Below are 12150 nucleotides of genomic sequence, written 5' to 3' on the forward strand. Positions count from 1 at the left end.
GTGCCTACTCTTGCCAAGCAAATGGCCAGGCCGTGCTGGCGGTGGGCTGACAGCCCACGCTTCATGAATAGTTTTCTTTGGCGAGCTGTCCCCATCAACATTTCACTTACTCAGGAGCATTTGCATTCTAATGTGATCTCTTTCGACAGGACCAGACAGCTGGGTGGGTTTCACCATCTCCCGAGATATGGATTCGTGCAATGATTTTTGTGTCCAGGCTGGGAACAGCGGCTTCTCAACTTCTGAAGAGTAACTTCTTGAAGGAACTGCTACTGACATGCTGAGAAGAGTCAGGCTTCCAGTTCTGATGCAATACTTGTCCAGAACGAGGGGAGGGATCTCTTATAAGCTGCTATCACTGGAGAAAATACACACAATGCCACTCCTGCCTACCTGTTTGGAACCCCCGCACACGCTTCTTCTGGGAAATTGTTATAATACCTCCATCTTTTGGGGAAGTAGGATGCAGGACCCTTACACTCGGCTGTTTTCTCTTCTGGTACACACTTGGCCCAGACGTTTACACTGGCTTACTCTACCATGGCATTCAGACACCACCTCCTGGGCAAACCCTCCATCCCAGGTCCCCTTACGGCTCTCACTCTCCACTGATGCCCCTCTGTTTTCCTCAAATCACCGATCCTCACTTTGGAGCAAGTTACACTTTAACTTTGTACCCCTACCTCGGAGACAAGGAGCTGTAGCCTCAGTATCCAGTCCTGTCCAAGCACAAGGAGTAGACTTGGGATCAACAGTGCACATTTTCCAGATGAGGAAGTTGTTGCTCCAGGGGGTGGTGTGACTTTCTTAGGATGGTACTGTAGTGTGCCAAGGTCCTAAATCCTGGGATTGTCAGGATCTTGGGCCCAGTGGGTTAATTCCTGTGGGCTACATTTGCAAAATTTACATGTCTCTCCTCTCTCTCTCTCAGCATCTTTATTTCCAGCATCTATTTAGAGCCTGCCTAGGGAGGGCATCAGGGTAAGAGCAGAGCCCCCTGAATCCCAGGGAAGGAACAGATATCAACCCTTTCTGGTCTGATCCCTCATGGAACCTCTCACCCTTCTTTAACAATTACCCCGTGGTGACCCAGAATTACTCTTGGAGCTACATGAGGACCTCTGTGGCTATGACTTCCTGAAGCCGTGTGGAAGCAATTGCTATCAGTCCTGGTGGCTGGAAAGCCTCCACATCCAGCCAGACAAGACCGCTTACTTGCTCCTATCTCTCTGAACGCTTATTTCCTTAGGCAAATCCCAGAATTATCTCCTATCAGCTTCAGAAATAAAGGAGGGAATCAATAAACAATTACTGGAAAGAAAAAGCAAAGAAAATACACTGCTAAAATATAGATAAAGGGCTGGAGGCATGGCTTAGCAGTTAAGACCCTTGCCTGCAAAGTCTAAAAACTCATGTTCGCATCTCCAGGTCCTATGTAAGCCCGACATACAGTGACGCAAGCGTGCAATGTTGCACATATGCCAAAAGGGGGCGCATGCATCAAGACTTCATTTGCAGCAGCAAAAGGCCCATTTTCTCTCTCTGCCTCTTTCTCTCTTTCAAAATATATAATTTTTTGGCGGGGAGAAGTGTCAAGGTAGGGTCTCACTCTAGCCCAGGCTGACCTAGAATTCACTCTGTAGTCTCAGGGTGGCCTTGAACTCATGGGGATCCTCCTACCTCTGCCTCCCGAGCGCTGGAATTAAAGGCGTGCACCACCACGCCTGGCTCAAAATAAATAAATTTTCAAAAATTAAAAAATATATAGGTAAGGAAGCTGAGAAAGGGAGAAGCAAATGGCATACATCGATTCGATGCCCTCAGACATGTCTCACCATGTACATGAATGGACTATGCTTTCCCTGTCCATCAGATGAGGGCTCACACTGGGTGGCTTTGCCCACTCATACTGATGGTATTGTGAAGTACAGTATAACTTACTAGGACGGTTCATCCCAATTGTTAACTTTACAGGCTCTAGAATCTCGTAGGAGACAAATCCCTGGGCATGTATCTGTGAGGTAGTTTCTAGATCGAGTTAGTTAAGGTGGGAGGATGCACCCTAACTGTGGGAAACACCATCCCAGGGCCCAGAGTCCCAGACTGAATAATAAGAAGAAAGCAAGCTGGTGGGGTGGAGTAATGGCTTAGTGGTTAAAGCTCTTGCCTGCAAAGCCAAAGGACCCAGGTTCAATTCCCCAAGACCCATGTAAGCCAGATGCAAGCGTCTGCATCTGGAGTTCATGTGCAGTGGCTAGAGGCCCTGGAGTGCCCATTCTTTCTCTCTCTCTCCCCCTACTCTCTTTACCTGTTTCTCTGTCTCAAATAAATAAATAATATATTTTTGTTTATTTTTATTTATTTATTTGAGAGCGACAGACAGAGAAAAAGAGGCAGATAGAGAGAGAAAGAGAGAATAGGTGCACCAGGGCCTCCAGCCACTGCAAACGAACTCCAGACGCATGCGCCCCCTTGTGCATCTGGCTAACATGGGTCCTGGGGAATTGAGCCTCGAACCGGGGTCCTTAGGCTTCACAGGCAAGCGCTTAACCACTAAGCCATCTCTCCAGTCCACTAAATAATATATTTTTTAAAAGAAAGAAAGCTGAGCACCAGCCTGTATCTCTCTCTGCTTCCTGACTGTGGAATGAATGTGGCCCATGTCTTCCCCACCACGATGGACTATATCCCCTTGACCTGTAGGCCAAAACAAACCTTTCCTCTCCTAAGTTGCTTCTTGCCAGGGACCTGTCATAGCAACACGTAAAATATCTAATGTACCTGCCCTCCAAAACTGGTCCCTCTGAGGCTGCCTGGGCTTAACAGCTACCTGGTAGCCAGGGCCAGAAGCTGCCCTACATTACGACTTCCCTGCGCCCAGCATGGAGCCCACCACCTGGCGCCAGACCAGTTCATGTGCAGTCCAGCACAGCCCTGGGCCTAAGGTAGGTACAGTGCCCTTCCCTGTCAAGAGGCCCAAACGCTAAGAGCCCAGCCTCCCACAGTGCCCTCGCTGATCCAGTCCCACTCCATTCTGGACAAGACAGTTCACTGTTCCTCCCTCTGCAACAGAACTGCCCTTCGGTGATACGTCCTGCCGGGGCTGCATTCTGCTCTGTGCACCGTCCACCTCTGCCTTGCTCCCAGCCAGGCCCCGGGGTGGGGACGGAGTCTCACTTACTTGCTGCCGCATTCCCCACCCTCCTGGGATTCGTGCACGTCCTTCTGCTTACAGGAAGATTTCGTATGCAGCTGCTGAATACATGGGAAGAGATGGAATAAATCACAGTCCCAGGAAATGGTTCCATCTCGGCTCTTTTGTTTTGCATGTACATTGGTTGCACATGCATTGCTCTCTCTTCCAGTCAGAACATTCTAGAGAATGTTACCTCAGCAGAAGGTAAACATAAAATGAGCTAAAGTGCCTGGTTGGTGCCACGTTTTCCCAATTTTGCACAGCCAGGTATTTGTGCACTTTTCATGTCTTCTAATCGTCACCCCAAGACCATGGCACTAGAAGGAGGGGGCAATGATGCCAGGAGGGTGGAACCCTCATGGATGCAGTGCCCTTCAGAAGAGGCCCCTCCTCAGTTCCATGAGGGACTATAAAGACAAAAGGTAAAAACTAAAAGCAAAATGCTCACACTTTAACAGTCTAGCCTCGATCACTTGGAGTTTGACACCCAGGTGACTTGTGATGTCTTTCATAGACATCTGGAGCCTAACTCCCAATGCTCCGTGGCACCCTGGCCACAGGACCAGTCCTGGGAGGACAGCTGGTGCTGGCACTTACTACCCAGTGAGCTAACACGATGTCGGCCTGCCCCTCAGATGTGAACCCTGCCCAAGCAGTCCACACGATAAGACCTAGTGATGTCCCCTCACTATGAGAAACAGCTTCCTCTGCTCTCAGCAGCACTTCTCCCTCCCTGGGAGCTCATCCACTTCCCTTGCAGAGGACTTCAACAACTTCTGTCTGTTCATGCCTTACTAAACTATTTTCCTGCCCATGCCACCGGCCTTCCATACACAGTTTTACTGGGCAGACACAACTAGAAGGTATACCTATGGGCCAGGAAGTGGACCTTCACTAGATACTGAATCTGTTAAAGGCTTGACCTCAACAGATCTGAAGCTGTCCGGCCTCCAGAACTGGGCTCATACATTTCCAGGAGAGCCTCCCAGTATGGTCTTTATTTTTTGGTAGCCCACAAAGACAAGGACATGACTCACCCAGAACCTCCTCCAATGCTTCCCAGTGTGGTCTAAACAAGCCCTGGGTCTCAGGCAGCCTTCCAGCTGCCCAACAGAAGCCAGAAGTCACCCTGGCACCCCCATGTGGCACACCAGAGCAGAAGGGTTCTGATATGAAAGGAAGAAGTCTGAGGTTTTAGCCTGCTATAGCTGTGGGACCCCTTGGTTGGATTCTGAGACCTTGTCTTTGGGAAAGGCGGTTGGATCAATGCAAAGAAAGCACCATGGCGTGGGGTCTGCAGACATGGCTCAGTGGGCAAAGTGCTGGCCCTGCAAGCATGAGGTCTTGAGCTTGGTTCCCAGCATCCATGTGAAACTGCTAAGTGTGGTGGCATGTGCCTGTAATCCCAGGGCTGGAGAGGCAGAGCTAGGAGGATCTCTGGTGCTCACTGGCCAGCCAGTCTAGCCAACAAGAGACCCTGTCTCAAAAAGAAAAGCTGGAGTGATGGTTTAGTGGTTAAGGCACTTGCCTGCAAAGCTTAATGACCGGAGTTCAATTCCCCAGCACCCATGTAAAGCCAGATGCAAAAAGTGGCACATGCATCTGGAGTTCTTCTGCAGTGGCTGGAGGCCCTGGTGTGCCCATTCTCTCTGTCTCTGTCTCTTCTCTTTATCTGTCCCTGCTTGCAAATAAATAAATAAAAGTATTTTTTTTTAAATTAAAAGGTGAAATTATGTTCCACAGGATATCCTCTGGCTTCCACATGCACCCCTACACACACACACACACACACACACACACGCATGCACACCCACACACACATCCACGCACTTAAAAAAAAAATAAACCAAGGGCTGGAGAGATGGCTTAGCAGTTAAGGCTCTTGCCTGTGAAGCCTGAGGACTCATGTTTGACTCTTCTGATCCCACATAAGCCAGACACACAAGGTGACCCAGGCGAGCAAGGTTGCACATGTGCACAAGGTGGCTCATGTGTCTGAAGTTCTATTATAGTGGCTAGAGGCCCTGGCACGCCAATTCTCATTCCCTCTCTCCCTTGCATTACACAAAAAAAGGCCAATGTGTTGACTTGCCTAGAAAAAAGAAAGAAGGAAGGAAAAAGAAAGAAGCACGGCAGGACGGGGCTGGACCTCCTGCTGGGCAGCAAAGAGGAAGGACTGGGAACGCCAGGCTTCCTCACAAGACCATTAGCAAATAAGACCAGCCTTCAAAGCTGGTCTGCAAAGACAGACAGAAACAACTCCAGCCTCAAGTCTACTGGACACCAATGAAGTCCTTAGAGCGAGTGGAAGCAGAGTAGGAACCTGGCCCGACTACAAGGCCCCCATTTATTTCCACCTGTGACCTTGATCAATGATTCAGTTTTTCTGAGCCTGCAGACAGGAGTCGCTGCGTAGACATGGGAGATTAGTTCTAAGGCCTCCACGGATACCAAGATCCAAGGATATTTCTCTCTCATATAACAAGGTATAATATTTGCTTATGACCTACACATATCTTCCTACATATTTTAAACCATCTCTACATTCTTTATGCTGCCTAATATGATAAGAATGCCACATAAATCACTGCATACTATATTGCTCGGTGAATAACGACAAGAAAAAAGCAAGGCAGTGCAGACACAGCCCTTTACCCAATGACACGGTGCCCTGTCTGTAGCTGGTTGACCCTGCCACGCGAAATCCTTGGGAGTCAGAAACCAACCGTTCTTATTGGTCAAAGAAGAACTTTGTTAAAAGATGGCAGGGGGCTGGAGAGATGGCTTAGCGGTTAAGGCATTTGCCTGCCAAGCCAAAGAATCTCGGTTCAATTCTCCACCCACGTAAGCCAGATGCACAGGGGGCGCATGCATCTGGAGTTTGCAGTAGCTGGAGGCTCTGGCGCACCCATTCTCTCTCTCAAATGAATAAATAAATATTAAAAAGATGGCTAGACCTTTCTCAAAGGAGGATGTCAACCTTTGAAGAGAGACAAATGTTTCCTAGACTAAGACAAAGAAACGGAGCTCTGGCTAATATCCAGAGTCCCCATCAGACAAGTACAGGAGAGTCAGGAAGATGACTCAGGGAGTCACGTTCTTGCCCCACGGGCCCGAGGACCTGTGTCCAGAGCCCCGGCCCCCACGTGAACGCAGAGCACGGTGCTACAGGACTATAAGCCTGGTGCTGCGGAGACGGAGTCGGGAGGGTCCCTGGCACTTGATAACTAGCTAGCCTCACCAGATTGAGACCATCTCAAAAAAAACCAAGAACTGATAAAGAACAACCAAGGAAGACACCTGATGTCAACTTCTGGCCTTCACATGCCTGTGCACAGCACCCACAAGCGCACAAAAGAACACGTATACACACACGCCCACCACACACAAAGAAAATGCATCCTAGGAACAGAGGGAATCAGAGCAGAAGACAAAGCTCTCAGAAAATAAAAACACCAGTGCCAACAATGTGCTAAAAAGAAAAAAAATCTGGAAAGGGACGCCAATAAAATCTAAAAGAAAAGAAAAGGTAAAAAGATTTTTTAAAAAGGGGGCAGGAGCCAGGCGTGGTGGCACACGCCTTTAATCCCAGCACTTAGGAGGCAGGGGTAGGAGGAGCGCAGTGAGTTCAAGGCCACCCTGAGAATGCAGAGTGAATTCCAGGTCAGCCTGGGCTAGAGTGAGACCCTACCTCGAAAAAAAAAAAAAAGAAAAGAAAAGAAAAGAAAAATAAAATAGTGAAGGAAACGAAAGGAAAAAGCACACAGAATAATACAGATCCATTCTGGAAGGTTTTAGAGCTGGCAAATACTTCAGAATGAAGAATAGAAAACAAGAGGTTTTTAAAAAGTCAAGTGCATGAGAGCCCCCAAAGGAAAGGAAAGAGGGGTGTGGATTACAGCAGTGAATGAGCCGAGACCCGCCGGAGGCCAGTCTCAGGTGATGTATTCATATAAGCAATGAAGAAGGATCCTTAAAACCTGCCAGGAAAGGAAAACAGAAAGCACACTGGGTACAAGTAACAAGAATCAGATTTTTCATCACCAGCAAAGACAGCTCCATGTTTTCAGAATGATTTTTGGACCTGGAAGTCTACCATCGGTGTGAGTACATAATACAGACACGCTCTCACTCCAGCTTCCTAAAACGAAGCTATAAAAGGGCAGGAGCTCACGGAGGAAGCAGAGCCCCTTGGAAGAGGAAGAGAAAGAGTCCCAAGAAGAAGAGAGAGTTCTCAAGGATTAAAAACAAACAAACAAACATGGGATGGGGCTGGGCAGAAGAGACAAGTGAGGCAAAAGGAGGAGTGTGGAAAAGACAGGTAACTAGAAGAAAACAAACAGGACAGTTAGAAATCCCAGGAAAAGGGCTGAAGAGATGGCTCGGTGGTTAAGGTGCTTGCCTCCAAAGCCTAATGACCGAGGTTCAATTCTCCAGTCCCCACATAAAGTCAGATGCACAAAGTGGTATCTTTGAAGTGGCTGGTGGCCCTAACACACCCATTCTCTCTGCCTCTCTTCTATTTCTCTCTGCTTGCAAATACATATTTTATTTTTATTTATTTAGTTAGCTGAAAGAGAGGCAGATAGAGAAAGAGAGAGTGAGAAAGAATGGGCAGGCCACGGCCTCCAGCCACTGCAAACGAACTCCAGATGCATGCATCATCATGTGCATCTGGCTTATGCGGGTACTGGGGAACCAAACTTAGGTCCTTAGGTTTCCCAGGCAAGTGCCTTAACTGCTAAGACGTTTCTACAGTTCATATATATTTTAAATATTTTTATTTATTTATTTATTTGTAAGCAGAGGGCTGGAGAGATGGCTTAGTAGTTAAGGCACTTGCCTGCAAAGCCAAAGGATCCAGGTTCAGTTTCCCCAGGTCCCATGCAAGCCAGATGCACAAGGTGGTGCATATGTCTAGAGTTTGTTTGCAGTGGCTTGAGGCCCTGGTGCGCCCATTCTCTCTATATATAATAAATATGTAAATAAAAATTAAATAGATATATACAAGTATATAAATATTTTTCTGTACACACACACAATACATGTGTATGTGCTCCAGGAAAATAACGATCCCACCCACTAACATCATAATGCAACATCGACGCAAGCTAAAATATGACAGGACGCTAAGCCCAAGAGAATGTTCCAGGCCATCCTGCTCTGAGCGGCCCAGGGATTCTGATGCTGGTTTGTCCAGAAGGACATGTCGTCCCAACGTCTGACATTCTGTTATGGCACTAACAATACCAGCGCTGATGCCAGTGCCACCCGCTACTATCAGGTTTTGAGTCAAGCTATGAACCACGCACGCGTATGGCAGAAAACAGGATGAGACGTGTCAACACTAATGCAGGTGAATCCAGAAGCAGAGAAGGCAGGCAAGAGAAAGAGCAAGACACCAGTGGTCTCATCTTGGCGAGCGAGTAGACAGAAGTCCTTGGAGAGGAAGATGGCAGAGGAAGATGTGCAACTCAAGACTAGAGTACCAGGTCTGCAGGGATGGCTTAGCGGTTAAGCCAGCAAAGCCAGAGGGTCCCGGTTCTATTCCCCAGGACCCACGTTAGCCCAATGCACAAGGGGGCGCATGCAACCGGAGTTCATTGGCAGTGGGTGGGGGCCCTGGCACGTCCATTCTCTCTCTCTCTCTCAAATAAATAAATGATAATAAAGACAGACTTGAGTAATGGTAGAAGCGCTTTTCTTTTTTTTTTTAATTTTTTTTGTTTATTTTTATTTATTTATTTGAGAGCAACAGAAAGAGGGAGAGAGAGAGTGAATGGGCACGCCAGGGCCTCCTGCCACTGCAAACGAGCTCCAGATGCGTACACCCCCTTGTGCATCTGGCTAACATGGGTCTTGGGGAATTGAGCCTCGAACTGGGGTCCTTAGGCTTCACAGGCAAGCGCTTAACCGCAAAACACAGGTAAGGCTGGCCAGCAGAGAGGCACTGCTACTGGAAAGAGAGAGGTAAATCTCCCTTTCTCCCATGCGGAAGCCTCCAGCTGGAGTGCGAAGGAGACCATCTACGATGTGGACAGGCCTCAGTGCCTGCAGAATGAGGGCAGAGCTGTGCGGAGGATAAACGCGTGTCTCTGAGAAGCAACCCCAGGACAGGGCAAGCTTCCACATATATCGGGAATGTCATTATACAGCTCCCTGTACATTTTATTTGTTTCTATGTGAATGTGTTAATTAAAAAATAATTTTTGTTTTCATGGTAGGGTCTCACTCTAGCTTGGGCTGACCTGGAATTCATTATGTAGCCTCAGGGTGGCCTTGAACTCACGGCGATCTTCCTACCTCTGCCTCCCAAGTGCTGGGAATAAAGGTGTGCGCCACCACGCCCAGCTTAAAAATAATTTTAATATTATTATTTTATTTTTTAAAAAACATGTGGGCTGGGGAGGTGGCTTACCAGTTAAGTGCTTGCCTATGAAGCCTGAGGACCCTGGTTTAAGGCTCAATTCCCCAGGACCCATGTTAGCCAGATGCACAAGGGGCCACACGTGTCTGGAGTTCGTTTGCAGTGGCTGGAGGCCCTGGGGTGCCCATTCTCTCTCACTGCCTCTTTCTCCCTCTATCTGTCACTCTCAAATAAATAAATAAAAATGAGGAAAATTAAAAAAAAAAAAAAAGCCAGGCAGAAGCTATTTGGAGAAAAAAAATGCAGTGGGAGTGTGTGTTTGTGGTCCCAGCTACTCAGGAGGTGGGTGGGAGGATCTTTTGAGCCCAAGAGTTCAAGGTCAGGCTGGACAACATAGTGAGCCTCTGTCTCAAAACAATGGCAAAACCACTGGGCCCCCATCGAGTCATAAACTACAAAACGGTCTTAGAGACAGGTGAGTGGGGCAAGGCACGTTACTGGTGAGCTGAAGAGCAGCGTGGAAAAGGCGGGAGGTTGAGGGCAGGAAGTGTCTCAGGGGGCCTGCGGGGGGGCAGTGACCCCGCACTGCTGGCCACCTGCAGCGAGCTCTGTGGGGGCATGGTCTCAGCGTAGCAAATGTCTTAGCGTTTGTGCAAACGGAAAATGATAGCACCTGACTTTGAGGGAGCCTATGAGCTATGAACTGTGTCCAAATGCGATCCACGAAGCTGGGTGCTCTACCGCTGGCAGGCAACACTGCAGGGCTGTCCACCCCTGCCGGGTGAGGGGACCTCCGAGGGCCTCTGAGGCGCGGGAAGGCCTGCCGCAGCTCCTGGGAAGCCCCAGCTCCACCCCGAGCTATCCCCAAGAAGCATGCCGTTTTCACAGATGAAGCCTCTGATGGGCAAGGACTCGGGCCTGCCCCACGCCTGACTTAGCCAGTCCCTATGACTGGACTGCTGCCTTGGTTTCCCTAGAGAGTCTGAGTTTGTGCTGCCTGGCTGAGTCTGTGCCCTCCTGCTGTTAAACACTTCTGGGCCTTGCTTTTCTTGTCACTGGCTCCGGAATTCTTCAGGTTGGCCCGAAAGACCCTGAGAGTCACAACAGCAAAGTCAACGCATCGCTGAACTTGGATTTCTGAATGATCCAATAAATTTTCTTTTATGTGTGCACACGCCTGTGTGTGCATATACACACACGGGCATGTGCGAGGAGGGCCAGATGGCCACCTCCGATGTTCTCCTCAGGAACTCTGTCCACTTCCTTTGAGACAGAGTCTCTCATCGGTGCACAGCTCACCAATTAGGCCACAGTGGCTACCCAGCGAGCCTCCGGACCCTCCTGCCTCTGCAGAGCTGGGATCCCACGCACAGCCACTACAGCCCTCTTCACGTGCAAGCTCTCTTGCCATTTCCTCCCTTCTGATGGGAAGACGGGACACTCGGCTCTCTGCTCCTGCCATGCCTTCCCCACCATGACGACACTTCCCCTTGAAATGATAAGCCAGGGGCTGGAAAGACTGCTCGGTGCTTAAGGCACTTGTCCGCAAAGCCTAAGGACCCAAGTTCAATTCCCCAGTACCCACATAAAACCGGATGTGCAACGTGGTGCATATGTTTGGAGTTCATGTGCAGTAGTTAAAGGGCCTGGCATGACCGTGTTTGCTCTCGCTGTCTACCCCTTTCTCTCTCAGAAATGAATAATTGGAACAAAAAAACCTATAAGCAGTTTCCATAAGCTGCTTCTGGTCAGGGGTTTTGTCCCAGCAACAAGAAAGATTTTCCAGGGAAGGAAACAGCACATGCCACATATCAGTGGAAGGAGGCCTCAGGCCTGAAAGAGTTCTAAACTCCAGGGCTTGGACGCTAAGAGTGAGGATGTCAGAAAACCAGAGGATCAGAGGCACACCAGGCTCCTGGTGGCATCAGAAAGGGCCTGAGAACACCTGAAAAAGTTCTACAGTAGAAAGTTGGGCAGTTTAATAATCCACAACATGCAGAGCCGCCTGAGGACCCGGTGCTGCTACAGATGGGAGCCACCTCGTAAGACTCAGGTCGGTGCGACTGGGCCACGTCTCCAACTGCGCCTCCCCTCACACCCTTGGACTCGGTATGCAGCCAGACCCAAGTCCTGACACTTCTGCCACCAAATCCAGCCTTCATGCAAATCTGTGCATCTGCCTCCAGACCTGGCCTCCAGCCTTCCCCCCAGCCTGTGCCAAGCCCAGCAGGGCTGGCCTGGTACTGTCCTCGCAGACTCAGCCAGAGGCCCTGCCCTGCTGCTGGGAACACCCTCCCTCCCCTAACTGGCTCTAGTCCCCCCTTCAGCAGCAGGGCAGGGGCTCCTCCCCAGGACGCAGGCAGATTCTGCACCACTGAGCACCGCTCCCTGTTAGTTGCCATTCTCAGGATGCCGCCTGCCTGGTCTGAGTCCTCTCTGTGCCCTGAGCGGCAGCCCAGCACTACTGCGTGCAGCAGGATGGACCCTCGTCAAGCACATTGCTCCTATGTGTCTGAGCTGGGGTAGCCCTGCCGTGGCCAAGGTTTTGGTGGCCACCCTCTGTAGCCTGTACACCCCACCCCACGCC

The sequence above is a fragment of the Jaculus jaculus genome, chromosome 7 (genome assembly GCF_020740685.1).
Source record: "Jaculus jaculus isolate mJacJac1 chromosome 7, mJacJac1.mat.Y.cur, whole genome shotgun sequence".
NCBI lineage: Eukaryota > Metazoa > Chordata > Mammalia > Rodentia > Dipodidae > Jaculus > Jaculus jaculus.